Below are 8982 nucleotides of genomic sequence, written 5' to 3' on the forward strand. Positions count from 1 at the left end.
ATTCCAGTCTTCAATGAACAACCCTTCACAAGCCATGATCGTGTCCCGGTGGTGGACTCCACAGCTCGTGAAGGGTCTCGTGGAGTTCCACTTAGCCAAAATTTCAACACTCAAAAACTTTACTTGTATTAGTATCACGCTATCCTCCAAGGCACTCGTAGTCCTTAGTTTTTAGTAGAAATGCCTCAAGTTCTCAAATATCATCCAAACTCGTGCGCGACTTAGGTTTCCTGCAAAATAAAAAAAACACATATCATATCTACAAAAACATGCATGAAACACACACTAATTCATAGTTTTGAGCATCGTAAGTATTGTAAATACACGACACATCAACATCTCAAGATAGAACCATTGTTTGTCCTCAAGAAATGACATAAAACAAAACAATTTGACGCAAAAACACAAATAACTATAAGAAGACATATAGCAGCCTAACAAATCTAGTATGACCCTCCTATTTCATAAACTCAACTATGCAATTTACTAGCAGTTCAACGAACTCACAAGAATTGATTTATGACATCACACTACTCCTAGTCAATCAAGCAAATGCAACCAACAATGTACCAGTCAATATAGCAACTCAACAGTTCAATTATAGTGCCCTTACAAGAAAGAAGTCTCCCACATAGTATGCCTAAATAGAACAAAGACTGAAACAAGCTCACTCACACTCATAAATGAAGTTCAATCAATGTACATAAATGGACCATAATCTTGCCCTTATTTCCGATATTGCACTTTCGAATAGGTCTTTTAGGATAACATTAGGAATTTTTTTGTTTGTAATATAGGCTCGGGCTCGGGTAGGATACACTTAGGATTCAGTGACTATTTTTCCCCTCCCTGATGCTACCTTGACTTAGCTACTTCTCTTCTTTCTTTCAATCCCTAAACTATTTCATCCCCTTGTTCCTTTCTCGTTTTACGCCCGGGTTTGGTTTCCGCTTTTGTTCTTCTCTTTTTTATTTTTTTTCTATTATTAAAAATTTTAAATTACATGATACGTTACACTTTTTCTTTCATTTTGTTAGCGGCCATACCCCAATGCTTATCTTTTCCCTCTCATCACACAACTCTTTTCATACCCTACTTTTCCATTTATATTTATAGTAGACACCTTCAACATAGGATTTTAGCTTGAGTTGAGGTGCACATTTTCTTAGGAGGGACCAACGCCAAGATAAAGGTCTATAGCCAGATAGGGAAGGCAATTTGTGCTATTTCAAAAAAAGGTCTTTTCCAGGCTTAAACTTTTGGTTCAATGGGTATAACTTCATTTGGTTGGTTATTTTTAGGCTAAGTGACTCATTTTCAAAAACGGTCTATGATCCTATCCTAATTAAGCTATCAAATCATTTCAGTAAGACTAACCAGGAAAGTTATATATTATAGATGCATTATTCTAAATAGGTAGTTAAGCTCGCACACATATATTATACTATTCAGCACCAATCAATATATTCATGTCCTAAATAGCATTTGATTGACATGTCCATATGTACTATATCCTATTAAGATCCTAATAAGTCAGTTTTCATAGTCCAGACATAGTCACATAGGATTTCATATAAATTATTCAGTTGGGAGTCATTTTTTTATTCAGTTCATTCAAAGCATTCATTTTCACAGGCTACTATAAACTTCCATAGACTATTGTATTTACACAAAACAACCTAAACATGCCATTTCTACTAGATATTATGCTTGAGAGAAAAGAAATATGGCAAAAAAAACTCCAAACGTCAGGATGCCACACCCCCATAAAACATTATAGATTATCCTCAATTACACGTCAAAAGACTCAAAAGTAAATATAAGGGAGGCAATCATACCTATAATGCCCTAGGTATAAGTAGGTGGTGGTGTAGTGGCACCTTCGGCGGCTGATGCACTCAATGACATAGGCTTACCTGGAGGATCATCACTCATAGCAAGAGTAAGTGTAATGGGAGATAACTCACTCGTAGTCATAGCTAGAGTTGGAATCTCAGCAGTATTAGAAGGAAAGACTCTACTAGCTAATGCTCTAATATTTGCAGCCTCAAGTTGATGTCTTTATAGCTCTTCTCTCTCCCGAGCTACCCTTTGGGAACTACACACTACTTTTTTTCTCTTTTCTTTGCAGCTCTTCTTTCCTTTTTGGCGTCATCGGGGAAGCTATCTCTTTGTCATCGATTCTTTCCCTTGTCCTTTTTATCAAACTTGTCAAAGGATCCCCATACCCCATCTAATAGCACGGGCATGGGAGGTGCAGATAATAGTTGTAACAAAGCATCTGTAGCAGCAACAAGGGTAGCAAGGGATGATTTTTTTGGCTATTTATTCACGGCTTGACATAAGGTGGACAACTCTGCTCATATGTATTGGGTCTTATCATTACCCAATTGAACACTCTAATCAGTAATATGAACCTCAAAGCCATCTATACGACCCTCTACCAGTGATATATGTATCTTGAGCTTAGAACGAAGATAGGTCGCCTATTGTTGTATCTGTGTATGGACCACCTTAGGTAGATGGTCAATCTCCTGATCTACCAATGCCCGTGTCTGTCATTGATCCTGCACTAATCTATCAAGAAGTACATAAGGTATAGTGGTAATCATACCTGAAGTTGTGAGCATAGAAGTCTAGGCCTGGTGTCACCCTCGGGCTGCTCTGCGGCCTCCTCCATTGTAGGTACTAAAGTCTCACCCACCAAATCTAGGGTAGGAGGGGAGGGCCTGTGTTCATAGGGACTGGCACAAGTGGTCTCCTCAGCTTGATCCTTGTTATATCTCGTACTCTAGTACCTCGAAATGATTCTTAAGCTTCTTAAGTTTCTGGGAAGGCTCTTAAGTTTCTTAGAAGTCGTCATGTGAGTCAGATAATCTATAACGCTATCAAATAATCCTAAGGAAAGAAGAAGGAGATACTCCATAATAGAGAAGATTGGAAATAGGGTCATAAGAAACCAGAAGAAGTTGGAGGTCAAGTAGTGAGTCGTAGGACTTGACTTACTTGTAAAAGCTATTACTTGGAACATTTTACATACTAAGCTACTTGAGTATACGTCGAGCTTAAGTAGCAAGGAATACATAGGCTCTTGAAGTAAGATGAGATTATGAGCTCACGAAAGAGAAATAAGGAAACGATGCACCTACTCAAAGAAAGTAGGTGATGCACTTACTTGGACAAGCAAGTGATGCATCTACTTAGGGTCAAGTAGGTGATGCAGCAACTTGGGTGGACCCCATGCTGCCATGTGGCAACTTTGGATTGGATGTGTGATTGAGGTGGCGCCCTAGGGGGATGCCATGTGTCACCCCTAGAGGCTGTCACGTGTCCCCACTTAAGGACACATATATATACATGTGTATTGCTGGATCAACTCACTTTTCAGCATCTTTACACTTAAAAAATATTGGAGAAAAACTTGGAGAACATGGAGAGAGAGCTATGGATTTAGTTAAGCAAGGTAAGCCCTCCGATTTTATTCCGTGAATTAATTATTTAAGGTATTCTTCGGTTAAGCAATGGTGTTTAACAACATAAAATTTATAGTTGGGGTTTCGAGGAGGTTCTCGTTCTTGTCAACAAACCCATTTTTGGAATGAGACTGTTGTTAGGAATAATAGTATAACTCCTTATGTAAAGCTTTGTTTCAAGTGATTCAAGATGTTTTGGAAAGATATTTCATAGGTATATAACTTTTATTTATACTATAAAACCCAGTTTTGCTTTTATCATTTCGAAAAAGGATGATGAAGTATAGGTGAGGTGCTGTCCAGATTTCATTTCGGAAATCCTACACGGGCTGTTGTTGGTATTTTGGGCGTATCTTTTGGTATAGAATTGTTGTAGGGTTGATTCAAAATTTTATGCGACCCTAAGACACATGTATATAACTTTAATTGAGGCCAAAAATCTTGTTTCCCTCAATTACCCTTTCAAAACTAAGCGACAATACAAGACAGTAGGCTGTCCAGAATTCACGTTTTGATAGTTTTGGCGAGTTTGACAAGCTTAGGTTAAGGTAAGGGTTTTCCTTTCAATTTGGAGTTTATGGTGTTGTTATGAAGTGTATTATACTTTGTTTAAGTGGCTGGAAATATGAAAATTCTATAAATATGCTCAACGTTCGAAACAAACCAAATTGGAGTCGCTATAATTAAATTGTAGTCGAAGCAAGGTGTTGTTCTTGTAGTGTGTGGCTGCAGGTGTGTGGTGAATGTTTCAGAATGTGTCCTAAAAGAGGTGGGGGAGCTTCTGGTTGTAGCCACACGACACCCCCGCTTCGTACGATTAAAGGTTTTGCAAAACGGAAACTAGAAACCTTATTTTGGTATCGTGGTTTCGAGTGAGTCATTTGGAGTTTATGTGGTATAAGATTGATGTTAATTGTATATATATATGCTGCAGGTTATTGTTGCTGGTTGGCTGTAGCTATTAGGAGTATAATTGGAAATTCGGATAGGGTACATTATAGGGGAAATGTTGCCCGATTTTCGTTAACTCTTTAACTAGTTAGGGAACTAGTCGAGAAGGCGAGCGAGGGGATGAGTTCTACAAATACTCGTGTGTATCCTAAGGTGCTGGAAATACAAGGATTGTTAATACTTGTATTTATTTTATGTTACTTAGGTTTAAAGGACGACGAGACGAAAAGAATAAAAAGTAACCCGTAACAGGTATGTAAAGCTAATGTTTTCTTCTTTTGGCATGTTTTGGCTTACGTATGTAAGGCTTATACTTTCTTTTAGCCTGTCTTTGGCATAAGTATGTAAATCTTATTCCTTCTCTTAGCGTAATTTGACATAAGTATACAAAGCTAATCTCCCTTTTTGGCATGGTTTTTACGAAGCAAGTATATGACTTTCATATGATTCCAAAGAAGTTCCTATTCTTACAGCCACTAGGATGGCCAATTTCTCAACTTCCAAAAGATATTTTGTTATGCCTTGATACATATATATGATTCCCAGAAGGTCTATTTTGATATAGTCCATAGTGACTTTCAAAAGATACTTGATATGTCTTTTATCTCGATTTTGAACGAAAGCTCATTTTAATTATTCCGTCAAGTCTCAAATATGATTTAAATTGCATATAGTTTCTCACTACTCCACTCGTGGATGCCTCAATGTTTCCTTCACCGAGCTCGGGCCAGGTTTTATTATCGTGCATACTTCTCTATATTATTTATCATGCCTTGATGTGAGGGGGCAGGTATGACCTGTACATGGGATTTTTGGAGTTATGATGTGCCATGTACACATACGACATGATATGATCTAATATGACCATCTGATATGATATGATCTGTTACGGAGATATTTCCTACTCTGGATGTATGCTGTGCTATGGCGCCAGTGATAGAGTGGCGACCACCCTTTGTTCACCGCATCCCATAATGGGGCCGGATATGGCATATGTTTTTCTGCATATATTATATGTGGTTATGAACAACATTTTGATATTCTGGATATTTAGCTTACATTTGCACCTTCTATTATGGTAATGGCTTTACTTGTTACAGTCCATGCTTTACATACTCAGTACATATGTCATACTGACCCCCAATTCTATGAGGGGCTGTGTTTTATGCCTGCAGGTACAGATACTTAGTTTCCTGATCCACTCACCTAGGACATCCACCTTGTTGGTTGGCAGTACTCCTTGTCCACAGCCCTATTTTGGTAATAGCTTTTTGTTGTACATTTGTACATATTGGTTAAGGGTACGATGGGGCCCTGTCCCATCATATGACTAGGCTATCATTCTGTAGAGGTCTGTAGACTTATGGTGTGGGTTATGTGTATATGTTTTGGGCTTGTGTTCAGTGACGGCCTTAATAGCCTTCGTATGCTATATCTATTTTTATGCGCTCTCTAGCGATCTCTTTTGATTTCCTCATTTGTTTATTCGGCTAACATACTCAGTGGGGCTAAGGGTATGTATGGGTGCCCTAATCGGGCACCAGTCACGGCCTACGGAGTTGGGTCATGACTAAAGTGATATCACAGCAGTTCGTTCTTAGAGTGTCTACAGACCGTGTCTAGTAGAGTCTTGTTTATCAGTGTGTTGTGCACCACATCTATAAACAGGAGGGTACAAGACATTTTGGATGCTACCTTTCTTTCATATCTAAGATCGTGCGATAGAGCTGTTTTAGCAGGATGATCCCTCCCTAATGAAACGAATTATTATGGTTTTCAGTAATGCCTCCGAGGAAAGCGACGACTTCCCAGAAAGGCAAATTAGTAGCACCAGTGAGATTAGTCAAGCCCATAGAGTAACCAGGGCCCGACCTCAGCCTGAGCCAGAGATTGTGCCCCCAACAGCCAGCTCTATGACGCTGCCAGCATTAGAGGAGATTAGAACAGCCACAGCTGCATATCAGAGGGCGGCTTCAACACTAGCTTTTAGATCCCCAGCACTCGAGCCTCTAGTTCGACAGCAAGGAACTGAGGACAGGGCTGTACGGGATGTAGTCCAGCTTTTGACTAGATTGGTGGCAGGCTAAGAGCACAGACGCGGTTTAAGCAGAGATCAGGTACACAAGCCACATAGTTCGAGGGCTCATGAGTTTCTGACCTGTAATCCTCTAGAGTTCTTTGGGACAAAGCCTGAGAAAGATCCCCAGGAGTTCATTAGGGAGATGCAGTGTAAATTACGTCTGATTAAGGCTTCTACGACGGAATTGGTTGAGTTGGCCTCGTACAGACTGCATGAGGTAGCTACTAACTGGTATGAGTCTTGGAGTTGTCCAGGGGCAGAGTCGCTCCTCCAGCAATATGGGACGAGTTTACGAAGGTGTTCCTCAGTCATTTCCTGCCTCCTGAGACATGGAGAGCCAGGGTGGACAGATTTTTACAGTTGAGGAAACAAGGCCACAATATTCGCGAGTATAGTTTGGAGTTCGACTCATTGGCCCGATATGCACCCGCTTTAGTAACTGATATGACTGATAGGATGCACAAATATGTGGTGGGCCCAGATCAGTATCTGGTTGATAGTTGTTTGGTAATGGCCGCCCAGCCAGGGATGGACATCGCCCGTATACAAGCACATACTCAGGGCATGGAGGACAGACATAGAAGACACTAGTCCGATCGAGATTTTGGTGGGAGTCAGCCCAAGAGGGCCAGGTCAGTCGGGTATTCTAGAGAATTTTGGAACAGACCATCCCAGCAGCAAGGTAGCAGACAACCCACTCGGCCAGCATGGAGTATACCTCCGCAGTATGCAGATCGGAGACTAAGTAGCACAGGATATTCTAGAGTAAGTCCGAGCTCCAAGGCTTCCAGTCCGCAGCCAGATAGAGGCTCTGTCCAGATGAGGCCATCCAGGCCTCAGTGTTCCTTTTGTGGCAGGTACCATTCGAGAGAGTACTACCGCGCTACAGGGGCTTGTTTTTCTTGTGGTAATCAAAGCCATGTGATGAGAGATTGATCGTATAAGGGTAGTTTGGGCGGCGCAGCTTGTCCTACTAGATTAATTGCTGGGTCATCGTCCTCTTCGGTAGCTATACGCCCCATGGGGCAGGGTGCGTTTACACTAGCAGGCCGCGGTAGAGTCCGTGGCGGAGTCTCTGGTTCTAGCGGTCCTTCGAACCGTACTTATGCTTTAGCCGCCCGGCAGGATTAGGAGGCATCACCAGATGTGATCACAGGTACATTGTTGACCTTTTTCCAGACTGTATATGTACTAATGGATTCAGGCTTTGCAATATAATACATTGATGATTGGTAAAAATTGGGATGAATAAAATATGGCTTTGACTAAACTCTTACATTAAGTTGTATGACTCGAGTACTAGTACTTGGACTAAATTATGTACTATCTATCAAGAATACTAAACACCTTATGGTTATGCTAGGGTTTCTTATAGGGGAAACCTAAAGAATTGATGATCTAACAGTAGGTATAGACATGGTGCAGCATGTTAAATATGTTGGAATAGAATCATTTGTGTGTCAATAGTTCAGAATAAACAAAGAATGACATAGGTACACCCAAAAAGAGGGGAAGTGGACAAGAGAAGTACAAGCATAAGAAAAAAATAAACTGACGCTATCATATGTAAATGGGTACGCTTAAACTTCAAACGAGATCCCATAAAGGATGGGTGCAATCATACCAGCACTAACGCCCCGGATCCCATCAGAACTCCAAAGTTAAGCGTGCTTGGGATAGAGTAGTACTAGGATGGGTGACCCCTTGGAAAGTGAAAGAAGAAATGAAACACAAGTATCCGTACCTATTCCCTACATCTACAAGTAATCCCAACCTTTGGAACTCTGATAGTGATTGCTCGATGAAAGTATATGTTATGGCAATGGGATAGGGGAACTCTCCATATAGTCGGTATAAGATTAGGAGAAAGGTTTTGGTTTACATTCGAGGATGAATATTCTAAAGGGGGAAAGGATGTTACACCCCGTACTCTGGTACCTCAGAATGCTTCTTAAGCTTCTTAAGTTTCTGGGAAGGCTCTTAAGTTTCTTAGAAGTCGTCATGTGAGTAAGATAATCTATAATGCTATCAAATAATCATAAGGAAAGGAAAAGTAGATACTCCATAATAGAGAAGATTGGAAATAGGGTCATAAGAAATTGGAAAAAGTTGGAGGTCAAGTAGTGAGTCGTAGGACTTGACTTACTTGTGAAAGCTATTACTTGGGACATTTTACATACTAAGCTACTTGAGTATACGTCCATCTTAAGTATCAAGGAATACATAGGCTCTTGAAGTAAGATGAGATTATGAGCTCACGAAAGAGAAATAAAGAAACGATGCGCCTACTCGAAGCAAGTAGGTGATGCACCTACTTGGAAAAGCAGGTGATGCACCTACTTAGGGTCAAGTAGGTGATGTAGCAGCTTGGGTGGACCCCACGATTCCACTTGGCGGCTTTGGATTAGATGCGTGATTGAGGTGGCGCCCTAGGGGATGCCACGTGTCACCCCTAGGGGCTGCCACGTGTCCCCACCT

General features: G+C 40.7%; 1 pseudogene; it reads left to right on the plus strand.

Moving 5' to 3' along the window:
- Positions 1-8114: 8114 nt before the first annotated feature.
- Positions 8115-8236, plus strand: LOC129871829 (5S ribosomal RNA; annotated as a pseudogene).
- The last annotated feature ends 746 nt before the right edge of the window (positions 8237-8982 follow it).

The sequence above is a fragment of the Solanum dulcamara genome, chromosome 10, assembly GCF_947179165.1.
Source record: "Solanum dulcamara chromosome 10, daSolDulc1.2, whole genome shotgun sequence".
NCBI classification, from domain to species: Eukaryota; Viridiplantae; Streptophyta; class Magnoliopsida; order Solanales; family Solanaceae; genus Solanum; species Solanum dulcamara.